The 17577-nt window shown below is 49.3% G+C and overlaps 1 long non-coding RNA gene across 1 annotated transcript; it reads right to left on the bottom strand.

The window, feature by feature from the left end:
• Positions 1-11206: 11206 nt before the first annotated feature.
• LOC131921593 (uncharacterized) lies at positions 11207-13857 on the bottom strand. Its single transcript, XR_009382030.1, has 4 exons — positions 13440-13857; positions 12717-12810; positions 11797-11950; positions 11207-11546 (listed from the first exon to the last, which is right to left on the bottom strand). It is a non-coding gene; the product is annotated as an uncharacterized LOC131921593 (long non-coding RNA).
• Positions 13858-17577: the final 3720 nt, after the last annotated feature.

Below are 17577 nucleotides of genomic sequence, written 5' to 3'. Positions count from 1 at the left end.
TCAGAGCTCACGGAGTGCTCGGCAACACAGCTGGTCACGTGCCCAGGCTGGGGGTCTTTCCTAAGTGTCCACTACGGCTGTACCCTGAGGCCCAGACACCATGTCCCCTTCACATACAAGGCCACGAAAGAGCCAGGCCTCGCTGGGCTTCATGGCTAGCCAAGCTGGGACAGAGAAAGGCAGACTCTAGGACTTTCCTTCCCTGGTGTTCTCAATGTCTCAACCAAGACGAACAAAGGGAAGGTGGCCCCGAGGTTGGCACAGCTGTGGGGGAAGCAGAGCTTGTGGTTAGAGCTGCTTGGGTCTGGCAATGCCAGCCCAGAGCCTGTCTGCTCACGGGAGAACACAGCAATGGCTTCTTGCAATCCGGCAGACCGGGAACAAGGGAAGGGTGACCGCGAGGGCTGGGGGGGTCGGGGGGGGGGGGACGGGACCAAAGGTGGTTTTTCTTAGTTTGAGGAGGACCTTGACTCCCAGGCCCAGCTTGGACCTTACCAGCACACTAGAGCCCCGAGACTCTACCTTTGAGTTCTTCTTCTGTCTCACAGGGTTCAGACTTCTAGGATGAGAGAAGACCGGGCCCTTCCTTCTCTCCCTGAGGTGGGCCAGGCCTGAGACTCCTGACCTTCAGGCCGGAACAGCATGTCTGACTGGAGTCCTGTTACCTCTGGCCAGCTGTTCCTGGAAGAAGTATAGAGCGAGGGGGGGGATGGGGGAGAATGGGGGGGTGAGCGGGGGAGGGGGGGTATTCCTACTACCGAGGGCACCTGGGAAGGCCTCCCTCCCTTCTCTCCTTCACTGTGCCCTTCAGGCCTCTGATGATTTCTCACGAATTAATGAGGTGCTTTTCTCTCCCTTACCCATATGTGTGAGTGCCCTCGTGAATGCCTCTGTGGCGTGGTGCTTTGAATGAGAACTGTCCTCTATAGGCTGGGGTACTTGGAACACCTGGTCCCCAGCTGGTGGCACTTTGGGGCGAGGTTGTGGAGGAAGCATGTCACTGGGGCAGGCTTTGGGGGTTTATAGCCTCACGTCACTTCCAGTCTCTCTCCCTTCCTGTTTATGGATGAACACTAGGCCTTTGCGGGATGCTTTCGTTGTAAACTACAGTGCGTCCTCTGCATTGTGTCTCCCTTCTCCACAGTCAGGGGAGTGACAGGGTCGTGAGCTTGCCCGCAGGAGTCCCAAATGAGATGGGGTGGTAGATTAAATGCCCAGAGCTGTGTCCTTTCTAGAAGTCCCCACATGAAGATGAATGTGCAGACAGTGTGCCCTGACAGGATGTCTTCACTCCCAGGTGGGGGCTCAGCTCAGCAGCCTTGTCTATTCCTGTAAACAATAAGCTGTACCAGGGTGTCTCCACCCTCAGTTACAGCAAGATTTGTATCTGTTTCCAGCCAACTGTGGTCTTGGTTGTTTCTTTGTTTTTTGGTTTTTTTTTTTAATCTTTTCCTGAGTACTCCCACCCATGAAGTTTTGACATCTTGCCACACCTCACCCACATTCTCTGTATGTGAAAGACTTCTGTATCAAATGTGTGTGGTTTGAGCCAGACCCTATCCCACCCTTACCACTTTGTAAACTCTAGAGTTGTTTTCATTTTTAAGAAGGGGTCTCAGTATATCGCCAGGATGGCCTTGAGCCGATGACTGCCCTGCCTCAACCCTCCGAGGGTTTGGGAATGCAGACCCACACCAGCCATTACACAGGCTCCGATTCCTTTGATGTTCCACACTCAGGTCCTATTCATGTCCCAGGAATTCTGAAGCGTCTCTGCATGCTCACCAGGTGTCTTAAGCGGTCAGGTCCTTCTCAACCTCCTTCTTGGTGATGTCCTGAGAAAGCAAAGGAAGGCGTGAAACATGGACGTTCTGGTGAGTGGATGCTTGATTCCGGGCAGATCCTGTGGTCCTGGTGAAACTTTGTGGGTTGTTTTAAGCAATAAGGTGGGACCACCAGAGACAGACTCAAGCCTGTGTGGGGACAGGTGACAGATTACAAAATGGAAGCACACTGAGCTGTCTGTGGCCACGAAAATCCTAAGCTCTGGATGTGTTCAGTGTCACCACACCCACAGTGCTGGGTGCTTGGTCACTGAGACAGTCATCATAACAATGTCCCAGGCTTTCTCTTTTTCCACTGGACTGGTATGCTCATTGTCAGCTGATTTCTAGAATAGGGATTAAACTGGACCTGGCGATACAGGCTTGTAATCCCAGCCACTTAGGAGACTGGAGCAGAAGAATTGTGAGGACATGGCCTGTGCGAGTTACAGAGAGAATTTAAGTCCAGCCTGGTCAACTTAGAAAGACCCTGTTTCAAAATAAATAGTAAAAATAGGGATGGGGCCATAGTTTAGTATTTGAGCCCTTGCTTAGAATCCCCCAGTGAGGAGTTGGGAGTGTGGCTCAGTGGTAGAGTCCCTGCCTAGAACCCCCCAGTGAGGAGCTGGGGGCAAGGCTCAGTGGTAGAGCACCTGCCTAGAATCCCCCAGTGAGGGGCTGGGGGCATGGCTCAGTAGTAGAACCCCTGCCTAGAATCCCCCAGTGAGGGGCTGGAGTATGGCTCAGTGGTAGAACTCCTGCCTAGAATCCCCCAGTGAGGGGCTGAGGGTGTGGCTCAGTGGTAGAGCCCTGCCTAGAATCCCCCAGTGAGGGAGGGGCTGGAGTATGGCTCAGTGGTAGAACCCCTGCCTAGAATCCCCCAGTAAGGTGATGGGGTGTGACTCAGTGGTAGAGCCCCTGCCTAGAATCCCCCAGTGAGGGGCTGGGGGCATCGCTCAGTGGTAGAGCATCTGCCTAGCACATGTTGAGGCCCTAGGTTCAAACTCTAGCACTGAAAAAAGAGAGACAAGAAAATGGGAATTAAGCTGCAGACAAAGTCCTTGCAGTCAGTCGGTTTACAGGCCTCATTTGCCAAGCATGGGCAGTGTTAAGAGACTTTAGGAGAATCTGAGGTGATCCCATAAGTAACAGGTCTTCCCAGGCTGGAGCAGGCACCCGAGTGTCCAGTCACTGTTGTAGGAAGTTATTACTTTATGTTTCCAAGGGAGCGTTGACATGAACTTGATGGTCACGATCTGTCGTGACACCCACACTGTACAGGATGCTGGGAGCCAGATGCTGGGGACCAGAGCCAGCACGAGCTAACCTTTCTAGAACGCCTGTCATTTCCCGGTGTTGGGTTTGTTGAGCTCAGGGTGTTTTTCCACACTGCTTACCAGAGAAGGTCTTAAAGATGAGCCGGTGATGCCGGTCTGTTTGCAGGGGAGCAAGGCTGGGAGAGCTGCGTGAGGAGCCGCTTCCTCCCGCCAGTCACCACCATCAAGAGGTACAGTTGCCTTGGTAACCTTCAGAAGACCTTGGCCCACAGTCAAGGCAAAGAGTAAACAAGTAGCAACAGCCAGGTCTGTGGTAACAGTAGTAAGGCTCTAACATGCCCCGCTGGGAAGTGAAAGCAAGGATAATCCCCACCCCCCACCCCCGCCCGGCTCCATTACCCCCCCCCCCCCAGGAGATTCAGCTACCATGTCCTCCTTCCCAAGCTGCACGTGGTCTTGGGAGGGATGAAGTGTACAGGAAGTGGAAGGCTGACTGGGGTTTGGGACTTCAATGCCTCTGCCCTAGAGTTGTTCATGCTCCCGTTTGTAACCCCAATAAACTCGCTGGCTTGGATAGACTCTTCCTCTTTTTTATTCCGTTTTCTTATTTATTCTTTGTGTGCGTACGTGTTTAACTCTGTGTGTGTATTCACATAGCACACATGTGGAGGTCAGAGGACGAGTCGGTTCTCTCCTTCCACCATATGGGTCTCCAGGATCGAACTCGGGTTGTCAGCCTTGGCGGCAATCACGCTCACCCTCACATCCTGCCAGCCCCAACGAATAGAACCTTTCTTTAGGCTGTCGGTGCCCTCTCTGTCCAGAGCGGATGCTTCTTCCTGCGTCCCAGTCACACTTTCTCAACAGACTTGAGTGATCACTGTGTGTCCACAGTCAGGTTGCTGAGAACTTTAATCCAGCTCTTACTTGGTTGGTCAGTTCCCCCCATTTTATGGATTGCAGTTATATGTATTTGGTTTTGCTTTTAGAAAACAAAAAAAGTTTTATGAATTCTCACGCTGAGCTGGAGAGATGGCTCAGCTGTTAAGGGACTTCGTTGCCCTTGCAGAGGAGCCCAGCACGCACAGTGTGGCTCTCAGCCCCCTGTAACTTCAGTTGCAGGGCATCCAATGTGTTCCTCTGACCTCACTGGGCTCCTGAATGCATGTAGTGCACATACATGCACTCAAGCACACACACATGAGATAAAATAAAGAGATAGTTTTAAAAAAGAAAGCCTTGGCCATGTGGGGCCCTGGCAAAATGATGGACAAAGGCAGTTTTTTAAAGGGAGGGTTGTTTAGACTTGCATTTTGGGAACGCAGTCCGTCATGGTGAGGAAGGCGCATGGCAGGACCGTGCGGCAGCTGCTCACAGCATCCCCAGTCGAGAAGCGGGAGGGATGCAGGCACTGTCCAGCTCGCCTTCTCCTTTCTATTCTCTCCAGGACTCCAGCCCACATTCAAGTCGGATCTTCCGTTGCCCAGCTAAACCCCTGTGGAATTTCTGAATGCAGTCAAGTCAGTTATCAAGACTAACCAGGCATGGTAGGACATGTTTTTAATCCCAGCACTAGGGAGGCAGAGGCATGCTGATCTTCCTGAGGACAGCCTGGTCTATATAACAAGTTTCAGGATAGCCAGAGCTATAATATAGTGAGACCCTGTCTCAAAACACCAAACAAATTAAACAGATTAACCATCGCAGAATGGACTTCTCCCTCTAGAACCATGAATCATGAGTCAAATACATTTCTGTTCAGTCGGAATTGTCCAGTCCATTAAACCCCCAAAGAGAAAGATAGGCCCCTCTCTCAACACCTCACATTACACAAAACCCCGCTTGTGTGGGTTACCCTTTGTGTCACTGTGACCAAAACACCTGCCAGAAACAGTTGAAGGGAGACTAGGTGGATCTGGCTCATGGTTTCAGGGGATTTATGTCTAATGTGGGGAGGAAGTCTTGGGAGAACAGTCTGGCAGGCGTCTGTGCTGGGGGATCCTATTTCATGGTGAACCGGGACATGAGAGAACAGGACAGGAAGCTAAGAGAACACCATGGGAAGCAGGCTTGGTTGTGACCCTCAATGGTGCCCCTAGCGACTTATCTCTGCCAGTCACGCCCCACCTCCTAAGAGCTCCATAGCTTGAACATTGTGTCTGGAGTTGGGGGACACAATGTTCAAAATATGAACGAACCAGTGGGGCCCATTTGGGATTGACACATCATCTGCTCTCAGAATAAAGTGATAGCTTGGCATGGGAAGTCTGTTCTCAAAACACTTTCTTGAAATTTCCATTTGGAAGCTCCCGAGCTCTCCTTGACCATGCACTGCCCTTCACTGCCGCATAGGACCCAACAACAAGGCTCTCAGCTGATGCCAGACTAGGTTCTTGGACTTCCCAGGGTCCAGAACTGTATGGAAAGCCAAGTTCAGTTGAAAATGAAATAGATGCACACATGTCATAAATGTGGCACAGAACGGAGCTGGCAAAATACCTCCTTAATTGTATTTACTTATTTGTCGTGTGTGTGTGTGTGTGTGTGTGTGTGTGTGTGTGTAAGCTCTCTCCTTCCACCACTGCAAGCCTCAGGGACTGAACTCAGGCCATCAGGCCTGGCATTAAACTCTTCTCCCCACTGAGTCATCATGCCCACCCTCCAATACTTTGGCCAGGGTGTTGAAGATAAAGCTTAGGCTCCTGAGCACTGGGGCCAGGCTGCCTAAAAGATGTCTGGCTGCTCCTGAGACTGTGCATCCTCGTGCCTAAGTTTCCTGTAAAGTGATAATAAAAATGGTACCTCGTTCAAATTTTTTTTCAGGTTTGGTACATATTAAAAACGAATACAGATGGATATTACTAAAGTTATTATATTTTTAAGACAAAGACTCACTGTGTAGTCCAGGCTGGCCTCAAACTTATGGTAATCCCCCTGCCTCAGCATCCCAAGTGCTGAGACAACAGGGAGCCACCATGCTTTGTTAACAAAGTTAAAAGTGTCTGTTTGTTTCCCAGGGGTGCTGTGATAAAAAACCACAGGCATAGGTTTGAAGCAGCAGACGTGTGCCTCCTGGAGTTCTAGAGTTGTCAGTAGGCGTCATTCCTGACTGCCCTGCCATTTCCAGGCTCTGTGGGCTGGACATGCCTTAGCTTGTGGCTATCCCATTCTGACTTCTCCTTCAGTCTTTGCACAGCACCCCACTCCACCCCCGTGTCTCTCATGAGGACATTGGGTTTTTTGTTTGTTTCTTTTGTTTTTGTTTGTTTTTTAAATTTAACTTTTTTTTTGATTCTTTGGGAGTTTCACATCATACACCCCAATTCTGCTCACCTCCCAGTCCCCCATATCCTCCCCTGCCTCACCCCTCCACAAGGAAACAAAACAAAGCAAGCAATCAAGCAAACAAAAGCAAAAACCAAAGCCAAACCAAACCAGAACAGAACAACAACAACAGCAACAAACCACTTTGCTCCTCCTTCTTTCCTGCCTCTCTAGCACTTCTTCAATTGTCCTGGAGGCCTTGGAGGCCTTGGTGTGTCACATGGTTATAGCCTTGTCTTAGCAGCTTTACTAGCAAATGGTCATTGTGATGGGTCACTGGTCTGGTTCAAGGCCTCTGGTTTCTGGTACATCATCATCACTGGGTCCTCACCAGAACTCCTCTGGGATATCTTGTGGTTGCCCCAGTCTTGGAGATCTTACAGGTATCGTTCAACATGACCAGTCCCTTCATGAGCTCCGGCAGGTCCTGGATGGGGTAGATCCTAGGGTGGGCCAACCCAGGGCCTGCTGTGGGCCTGGGTGGTAGCTGAGCTGGTCAGTCCAGGCCCTCATGAGGACATTTATAGTTAGATATAGTTCCTTTTTATTTGCTTGGTTTTTTGTCTTGTTGGGGATGGGGAGCAGGGTCTCATGCAGCCCAGACGGACTGTGAACTCACCATATAACTGAGGATGACCCCGAGCTGGTGGTCTTCTTGGTTCATCCTCGAGTTTTGGGATTACAGCTGTGTGCCACCATATCTAGCTTTTGTTATTGCGTTTAGTCCTGTAGGAAAATCCAAAACAGCTGCAATTTGGGACCCTGAACTTACTCTCCTCTACAGAGATCCCTTTTCCAAATAGGGTAAGGGCCACAGTTATTCACTGTAAGACATTTTGGGAACAGAGCAATTCAACCTGCTACAACACTCAAGTGAAGACTCTAAATGTCCACTAAAAGCTACATATCTTAAAAATTATATTAGCAGCTGTCTTTGTAGTGGCCCCAAGCTTGAAAGAACACAAACGTCTGATAGAATGATTAAGGAAATTGTGATACATTCATAATATAGAATACTATGCAGTAAGGAAAGGGAGCAAATTTGTTACATGCCTCAGCATGGGTGCTTTACCACTGACACAGCTCCGGGAAGGACTGGGGGTGGGGAGGATGGCTCAGCATGTAAGAGCATGTGCTGCTGCAGAGGACTGGGAGTTGGATTCCCAGCACTCACATGATGTGGCTTACTCCATGATGTGGCTTACTCCGTGACGTGGCTTACTCCGTGACGTGGCTTACTCCGTGACGTGGCTTACTCCGTGACGTGGCTTACTCCATGACGTGGCTTACTCACATTGAGAGAGTGAGACAAACATCATTTTAAAGAAAAACTGCATTTCTAATAGTAATAGAATAGAAGCTGAAATAAGTTTCAGTAAAACTTAAAATAGTCTTCAAAATAGCTCTTAGGGAAATGCAAATAGCCAGCTAGGACCCTGGTCAAGGCGACCCCACCAGGGTGGGAAGACTGCTGGCCAAGAAGTAGTTATGATAAACAATATCTACTGGGCTCAAACATTCTTGGACAGTGTCTGGGAACTCTCCAAACGTCCTTCGACAGCCGTTGTTGATGAAAAATTCTCCTGCACCCAGCCAGTAACCTAACCTTGTAACGCCAAAGCTTGTACCTCCCCAGCTTGGGTTTTTTCCTTTAAAAACCCCTCACCCTGAGAGCCCGGGCCGTCCTCCTTCACCTGGCTAGCCAGTGTGTCGGACGAGGACCAAGCCCGGGCTTGTAATAAACCCCTTTGTGCTCGCACCAGATATTGGCTCTGTGGTGGTCTTGTTTGGGGGCCTTGAGAGACATGGGCATTACAACATGATGTGGCTTACTCCGTGACGTGGCTTACTCCGTGACGTGGCTTACTCCATGATGTGGCTTACTCTACTCCTCACATGATGTGGCTTACTCCATGATGTGGCTTACTCCGTGACGTGGCTTACTCCATGACGTGGCTTACTCCGTGACGTGGCTTACTCCGTGATGTGGCTTACTCCGTGACGTGGCTTACTCCATGATGTGGCTTACCTGAAGTGCCTGTAACTCCAGTTCCAGGGGAATTGAAGTGCCTCACCCATACAGGCAACCACACTCACACGTACAAATCCACACACAGACTGACATAAATAAGCGTAACTTAAACTACAATTTTTAAAAAATCTTTACATTTTTCTTTCCAAATAGAATTGCTGCTATGTTCTTTCTTGTAGAATTGCACCTGGCCAGCAAGGGGAATTCAGAAATGCTGTGCCCACTGCCACAGCAGAGTCACCTGTCTCTGAGGACAGCTGTGGTGAATCTGCCTGTGTTCTTAGTGCAGGAGGTTGAGGCAGCAAGATAAGGAGCTCGCCGGGTGGTGGCGGCGCTCGCCTTTAATCCCAGCACTCGGGAGGCAGAGGCAGGCGGATCTCTGTGAATTCGAAGCCAGCCTGGTCTACAGAGCGAGATCCAGGAAAGGTGCAAAGCTACACAGAGAAACTGTGTCTCGAAAAAAACCAAAAAAAAAAAAAAAAAAGATTAGGAGTTCAAGACCAGCTTGGGTGACATGAGACCCTGCCTCCAAAAAGAAAGAAAGAAAAAAGAGTCTATAAAGCCAGGAAAGAAAATGTGCCCGCAAAGACGGTCTCAGACTCAGCCAGCAGAACACAAGAGGTAGGTCAGCGGTGCTGAACAGATCAACAGCCACTTGTTCTGAGTGTGAAGAGTGAGACAAACTCTGGCAGCTGGAACCAGCTGACAATGAGGTCTGGCACTAGAGGAGTCAACACACACTTGTCTGGGCAGGAAGCAGCTTGTCTGCCAGGGACGAGGCAGGGCTGAGGGCAGAGGAAGGTGCAGACTCTCTCAGCACAGGGTCCTGTAGCTCAGGACCGATGCTAGAGGTCACATGGTTCCTGTCACCAGGAAAGTTTCCTGTCAGGAAGAGACAAAGGCTCTCCTCTCTCTCCACAAAGCTTCTGATTAGATGGCATGAAGGAGGACAGTCCCCTCAGTCACGCATGAGCCACAGTAACTTAAAGGCAGGCGCAAGAGGTGGCCTTAGAGGTAGGGGTCTGTAACCCCAGCACTCAGGAGGCTGAGGCGGGAGGAATTATAAATTCACGGCCAACCTGGGCTACATAGTGTTTTGTCTCAAAACAAACAAACAAACAAACAAACAAACAAAGTAAGGGCTAGAGAGTTGACTTGGCAAGTAAGAACACTTGGTATTCTTGCAGAGGAGCCAGGTTCAGTCACCCACACGATGCCTCGCAACCATCTGTAACTCCAGTCCCAGGGGATCCAAAGCCCTCTTCTGATCTTTGCAGGCACCAGGCATGTTCTCTGTGTACATAAATACATGCAGGCAAAACACTCAGACACATAAAAACGTAAAATAAACAAGTCTAAAAAACCCAAATCCAACAGAGCCCGTGTACATGATAATAATGGACCGACAGGAAGGACGTTGGAGAGAACTTGCTTCCCAGTCTTGGTGTCGCTCAAGGGGAGCGAGGGCTACTGACAAGAATGGGCGAGAAGACGGAACTTGTGTGAAACAATGGAGTGTGGAATCCAACCGAGAGCAGAAATGGTCAGTCCGAAGACACCAGAGGAAAAAGAAGAAACACACAGAGAAAATAAACAAGGCCCAGGTGACGGGATGTTTTTAAAAATGAGCAGCTGTAGGTCTGGAAAGATGGCTCGGTGCTTAACAATCCTGGCTGCTTTTCCAGAGGACCCGAGTTCAGTCCCCAGCACCCACACCAGATGACTCACACCTGCCTGTAACTCCAGCGCCCTCTTTGGGAGTCCAGGGACGCTGCCCTCGCATGCACATATACACATAAATAAAAGTAAACTTTGGAAAAAATGAACACTGATAATACAGGAGAATGGACCACTTATTGAAAGTTAAAAGGAAAAAAAACTTTCAAACGAGAAGCAAAGATCTAGCTGTGTGGTATTTGCGAGACAAATCACAGACACATGGATGGAAGGACAAGGAGGAAATAATAACATGAAAGGGGGCGTGGCTTTAACAGTGGACAAAAGCAAAGGCATTCTTAAAAGCACCAACTTTAAGGGGTGTGGTGGCACATATCTGTGATCCCAGCACTTGGGAGGCTGAGGCAGAGGATCATGAGTTGGAGGCCAGCCTGGGCTACACAAGTCCCTGCTTCAAAATAAAACAGGAAACAGACAACATGGATAGGGCAACGCGGAAGTTCACTTAATGGGGGTGGGGGGAACATAGACTTGGGTGCACTGATAAGCAAATTTTATACAATTAGGAGGAGGACATATGTATTCTTTTATTACGTATAGAAGACCGATAAAACTTCAGGTACACTGGTGGGGAGGAGAGGGAGGAAGAGAATGGCGGTCAGGGAGGAAGGGACTTATCCAACAAATATGAAAATATTGAGTGTATTTTAATCAACTTCTTGTCAATGTATTTAAAACTTAGACACAGTGGTCCAGTTCCTAGGAATTATTGAAATGTACTCAAGAAAAACAATCATAAGTTACATTAAAATTCAATAATTGAGCTACTAATCACACACACACACAGACACACACACACACACACACTCACACACACACACCCTTGCAACTCATGTCACCATTTCCACACAAACAGACCGACCGAAAGGTTCTGAACCAGGTTTCCAAGGGAACGGTAATCCCATCTAAATGAAATGCTCTCTAGAAAGGAAAGGGAGAGCGACTCCCTGGTCTGCCTCCCAGGTTGGCACTCTGCTCTCTGACCCTCTTCTTGTCTCACCCCCCCCCCCCAGGACTGAAGTGGGCAGAGGTTAAGAATGAGCGACCAAGGGGAACTTTATCAATGGGAAATGAACAATTTGAGCGGAGGAGACCACAATTAAATGGAACCCTAGGATGTGAACTCTCGGTAGCTGCAAGAGGCTGGCAGAGAGTTTGCTGACACACGTTAGAAATGTCACCGTCTCGTAGATCTCCACGAGAGTCACAGGCTCAGAGCAGCAGGCCTCAGAAATGGCAGATCTTAGAGGGCAGGGCACAGCAGCCAGAATGGATTCTCATCTGCAGTGGGAGCATAGGGGCTCAGAGGCTGAGGCAGGAACGGGTTTCCTTGACTTTAGCCACAGGACCTGTCTTGGAGGGTAGAGCAGTTGGAGCCTCAGTGAGTTCCCTACCTGAGGAAAAGCCTCAGGGCCTGAGTCTATACGAAGGCTGTCACCTGTTAGGTTTTTTGTTTTGTTTGAGACAAAGTCTCTCTAGGTAGCCCTGGCTGTCCTGGAACTCACTATGTAGACCAGGCTGGCCTTGAACCCCCCAGATCTGTCCACCTCTGCCTCACAGGTGCTGGGGTGAAAGGGGTACACCACCACTCCCAGCTTCTTACTAGTCTTGAGGGCAGTTTCCCATCTCCTCTATCCCCTCCTTCATCTTCTCCTGCTCCAGTGAGGATGGCTGAGGATAAGCAATTGGAGGACTTTGCTGACGAGGAGCCTCTGTACCTTGTTATAGACAGCCAGGGGTGCCCGGATCCGCTGGGTCTGTGCAAGCAAATGGGGCGGAGAACGCAACCAGTCAGGACAGAGCTGTCAAACCTGGAGTGAGATGAGGGCACGCAAGCCTGCCAAGAGCCTCCCAAACCTAGTCTGTGGCTTGGTTTCTCTTCTCACCAAAGCAATGGCAGGCTAGCACGTACTCCACCACCGGAAGGGCACCCCAAACAGTTCACACTAGAGTTTGAAATAGTTTGAGCTTGCACCCGCCATGTTCCAGCCACCTTTGCATTGGTAACTACTACCGTGTTCCACTCCGTGGAGCGGCTGCGTGCCGTGGTCATGCTGGGGCTGTCTGATCTTAGATCACCGTGGGCTTCAAACACAGCTTGTTCCTGGCCCCTATCGGACTCAGGGCTTCGGGACCTGGTTTTCCCTCTGTTCCCAGCTGCCACTTAGGATAGCAGTCAGGGCCCTTCTAACCCCTCAATACCCCATGGTTTCAAAATCTGACCATTTTGTCAATTTTCATTGTGGGAAATATTAAACTCATAAACATAGATGCAAATACAATAGATAAAATATTAGTGAACTATAGTTCACAGACCAATTTATGCCAGGAATGTAAGGATGGCTTGACATAGCACATCAATAAATGTAACCCAACTAATTAATAGATGAAAAGATGAAAAAGAAATCTAGGCAATTCCACACTGATGCATAAATAAAATCACCCAGGAAACTAGAAACAGGAGAGTAGGTGTTAACTGGTACGAGAGGGGTGAGAAGCAGCTCAGTGGTGAAGAGCACTCACTCACTGCTCGTGCAGTTTCCAGCACGCACTTCCGGTGGCTCGCCACTACGCACGACTCCAGATCCAGGAGATCTCTTCTGGCCTCTGCATGTACCTGCACACACACTAATTTTAATCTTAAGAAAATTAAGCTAGTAAATGAAACATCATCTACAAATGTTACATGAAGAGGCAGAGTCTTAGTGGTCTAAAAACTGAACATGGAGAATAACAGAAAAGATAAGAAAATTGGAGTATAAATGCAGAATTTCAAGAAATAGGAAATAGAGTAGAATAGTAAGTAAAATATTAAAGAAACACTAAAAGGAAATTTCCCACAACTGAACATGATTGGGGCGGCCTGGAGAACACTCAGTGCGATTGATAAGCCGTAGGAATGATATTTGAAAGTGTTCAGTTTACGTTCCAGATGGTAGCTGAAAGGACCCTGGCAGTTTGGGGGTGGGGGTGGGGGTGGGGGTGGGGGTGGAGGTGGGAGTGGGGGTGGGGGTGGGGAGGAAACCAGCTGTTTAACTTAGACTTCCAGTGAGAGTAGCCATTTTGCCAGGTGACAGCGGCAGCGTAGGCGGCCCACGCCTTTAATCCCAGCACTCGGGAGGCAGAGCCAGGAGGATCTCTGTGAGTTCGAGGACAGTCTGGTCTACAGAGCGAGTTCCAGGAAAAAAGAACACGAGTAGCTGTTTGGGGGCAAACAGTGTCTTGGCTCAAAAGATCAGTGATTACCCGTGAGCATTCTTTGAGGAGGCTTCTGGAGGATATTCCCACCAAGGAAGAGCAAGTGAACCAATGCAGGCAGAGGCTGCCCGAAAAAGACACGTCTGGCTTGGAGGCCGCAGAGGCTGACTGGCTAGGAACCTTGTAATTGTAGAGGTGGAGTGCTGCAGATGGACAGTCAACATTATCTCAGCCTGTCTTCAGTCTTCGTAATAGCCGTGCATTAGCGACTTCCACGTCTGACCTAATGTCTTTGAGCTCTAGGTAATGTGCTTAGGAATGCTGTTGCCTAGGAGACCACTGGCTTCCAGACCCCAACACTAAGAATGTTAAAGACGGAGTCTGACACCTGCAGGAGAGCTATGGCCCTCCCTGGTGTCACCTGCTAACCTCAAGGCCCCACCAACGTGTTTGGTACAGGCATTGCTTTATGTATGGCTGTCTCCTGTGACTCTTGAAGTTTATGTGACTACTTTGACAGTGGAGCTTGTCATGTGGGGTAGCCTGAGTCTGTGTTCCTGGGCCATGACCACTCATGTTTGGCTCAGATTAAATTATCTCTTTTTATGTTTTATTTTTTTTTTTAGAGATTTTTGTTTTTACTTATGTTATGCATGTCTTTGCCAAGTGTGTGAAGGTGTCTTCATAGGACAGAAGAGGACGCTGGATCCCCTAGAGGGGGATTTACAGGCATCTGTGAGCCACCTAACGTGGGTGCTGGCAACTGAATACAGGCCATTGATAGAGCAGCACGCATCCTTAACCACCGAGCCATCTGTCCAGCCCCTCTTTTTACGTTACAAATAAAGTTACTATTGTGCCACAGTGGGCATGTGGGGGTCAGAGGGCAACTTTGTGAAGCCGGTTCTCCCTGTCCACCCTTACGTGGGTCCTGGGGATTGAACTCAGGCCGCCAGGCTTGCTCAGCAAGCGCTTTTACCTGGTGAGCCATCTTACCGGCTCTGAGAAAAACTAGCCCCATTCCCTCTGGAGCAAGAGTTGTGTTTTGAGTTGATCCCATGAAACAGAAACGGAGGCTAGACACAACGTGATGGTGAAGGAACATCCCAGCGCTCCAGCGTGGAGTGGAAGGGCAAAGATGAAATTCTTCAAACGGGAGAAAAGGGTCCAACTCTGGGCGGAAGGGTAAACAGAGAGGGCTGCTCCAGAGGGAACTCTAAGAGCGGTGCACACACGTCTCAGCTTGACGTCTGTGTGCCTAGTGACATGATACAGTCACTGAAAATTAATTCAATAAGACTCATAGGTATCAGTTTGGGGAGGGAAGTCGGAGAGGGATGGCGCCGTGGTCCGAACGCCCCCTCTAAAGTCACTGAAAATTTAATTGCCATTGCAACAGCGTTAAGAGAAGGCGCCTGTGGGCGGGAGGTGGTCGTTCAGAGTCTCTGTCTTCAAGAATGGATTGATGCCATCACCATAGCGACCTGTGAGCTACCTCCAGGTGGGTTCCTGATTTTTAAAAAGTGTGACACACACACACACACATTCAGGGCCAAGAAACGATCAGTGGGTACCGTGCCCGGCGCACAAGCATGGGGACCTGCATTTGTGTCCTCAGGACCCATGTAAAAAGGTGGCCATGGTGATGCCTGTCTGTAGCCAGAGCCCTGGGGATGGAGAAAGGCAGAAAACAGGGCCTCACTGCTCAGCCCCTCTAGTCAAAATAGCAAACTTCAGCCAGGCCTGGTGGTGCACGTCTTTAATTTTATCATTTGGGAGGCAGAAGCGGGTGGATTTCTGTGAGTTCAAGGCCAGCCTAGTGCTCGATTTACACGTCTACACTTTCATGCTGAGCTTTTCACTTGGATCCCCGGGGATCCAGGCTAAGGCTCCTGTGCTTATTGACTGAGCCATATCCCAATCCTAAAAATCTGTTCGGTTTTTTCCTTTTTGTTGTTGTTGACACAGAGTTTCTCTGTGTAGCCCTGGCTGTCCTGGAACTTGCGCTGTAGACCAGGCTGGCCTCAAACTCACAGAGATAGCCTGCCTCTGCCTCCTGAGCTCTGGAATCAAAGGTGTGTGCCACCACCGGGGCTAAGTCGAAACACTGTCTCAAATAACAATAACAATAAATAATAATCTCATCACACCCCAGGTCAGGAAAAATCGTCTTTGGAGGTGGATGCCCACGAATCAGGAGTTTTTCTTTTTTCATTTATTTATTTATTTATTGGCTTTTGGAGACAGGGTTTCTCTGTGTAGTTTTGGTGCCTGTCCTGGATCTCGCTCTGTAAACCAGGCTGGCCTCGAACTCAGAGAGATCCGCCTGGCTCTGCCTCCTGAGTGCTGGGATTAAAGGTGTGTGCCACCACATCTGGCTCAGCTGAATTTTAAGGTTGATGGGTTTTGTTATTGCATTTTCATACATATGTCTCATTCATTACAATTTGTTCTTAACTACATACACTCTCCTCTATTGCACACCTCCATCTCCCCATCTCCCTTCTCCGGTTCCATTTCTCTCCCCCGTATCGTTTTCTTTTCTGTTTTAGAATGGCTGGACGTTAAACAGGACAGGGGTGGGGGGGTGGGGGGGTTGGAGGGGCAGGGACTGAGACAGAGTTAGCTGTGTTCTGAACTCACTCTGATCCTTTTGCTTCATAGATGGATCATTATGATCCCAGGATGTATAACCCTGACTTTGAATCAGAAAAAATAGCTAAAGATTTTTAAAAATACATGTATTATATATACATATATTTATGAATATGTACATACATACACATAAAATACATATATTCGTGTGCATAAGTTTATGTATACCAGTGCGTGCATACAGGTACTGGCAGAGGCCAGAAGAGGGAGTTGGATCCCCTGGAGCTGGGGTTACAGGCAGTTATGAGCTGCTACGTGGGTATTGGGAAGCGAACCAGGTCTTCTCCAAGAGCAGGAAGCAAGCATTCTTAACTACTGAGACATCTCTCCAGTCAGAAACAGGCATTTTTAAAAGCTCCAGCAGCTCTCACGCATAGTCAAGGATGAGAACCACTGAATTCGGGTGCTCTTCCTCGTGTGCGCAGGAAATGCCTGAGAGTCAACAACGATGAAGGGATTTTACAAGTCTGGAGTTAACACCACCCCCACTCCCCCACCTCCCCAGGGATCTGATTTAGGGCCCTCTGGCATCTGGGCCACAGCAGCCAAAGCACCGGTGGAAGGCACGGGAATCGTGGTTCTTGTGCCCTCTAGTGGTCAGAATAGACCTAGCAGCCCCGGGCGGAGAAGCTAATGTAGGCACCTCCACCCCACCCCACCCCACCCCAGTGCTCTTGGAGCCTTTGCAGAGTCCTCCTTTGTGCTCCCCCCCCCACCCCCCCCCGCCTCCAAGCCCAGCATGCTCACACCTTGACTTTGGCCTTGTAACCTGAGCAGGCCTCATCCAAGCTGTCCCAACTTTAAAAAAAAATGTATTTACGTGTGTGCACACGTCTATGTGAGCTCCCCACCCCCCCGTGTGTGTGTGTGTGTGTGTGTGTGTGTGTGTGTGTGTGTGTGCCTGCCCATGGAGGCTAGAAGCGGGTATTGATTCCCCTGGAGCTGGCGTTACAGGTGGTTGTGAGCCACCATATGGGTGCGGGGAAACAAACCCAGGTCTTATAGGAAGAGCCGTGAGTGCTCTTAACCACTGAGCCATCTCTCCAGCTCCCCTGGTCCATCTCAATGCCGCACCCCAATTTGCCAGCTTGGTCTGTGCTGGTACAATCTGCCCTTCCCTCCCCGTCACCCCACCACTTTACAACCTTCTTCTGTGTGTACTTCATTTTGCTTTTATGGTTTTTGGAGCAATTTTAATTCCCAGTTTATTTTCACAAAAGAAAACAAAATTACAGTTGCAAGACAAAAACAAACCAATCAAACAACAACAAAGTGTTAGTTTTATTCTTCTAAGATTGTCTTCTGAACTGTAGAGGCACACATAAATGGCTGCCCAACCTGGGACACGTACATCCACATACAGCCTGAGAAAGCTTAAAAGGGGGGTTCTAGCCACAAAAACAGAGCCAAGAACAGCTTCATACTTGGTGTCTCTCAGGCAGGCTGTAGTACCGAAACACGTCCCGTGGCGGCGGCATGCATGCTTGAGCCGCAGCATGGTGGATCCCCACAGTCTCACATAAGCCACGGT

Source organism: Peromyscus eremicus, chromosome 1, assembly GCF_949786415.1.
Source record: "Peromyscus eremicus chromosome 1, PerEre_H2_v1, whole genome shotgun sequence".
Classification (NCBI taxonomy): domain Eukaryota; kingdom Metazoa; phylum Chordata; class Mammalia; order Rodentia; family Cricetidae; genus Peromyscus; species Peromyscus eremicus.
This window is presented reverse-complemented; position numbering and strand designations above follow the sequence as displayed.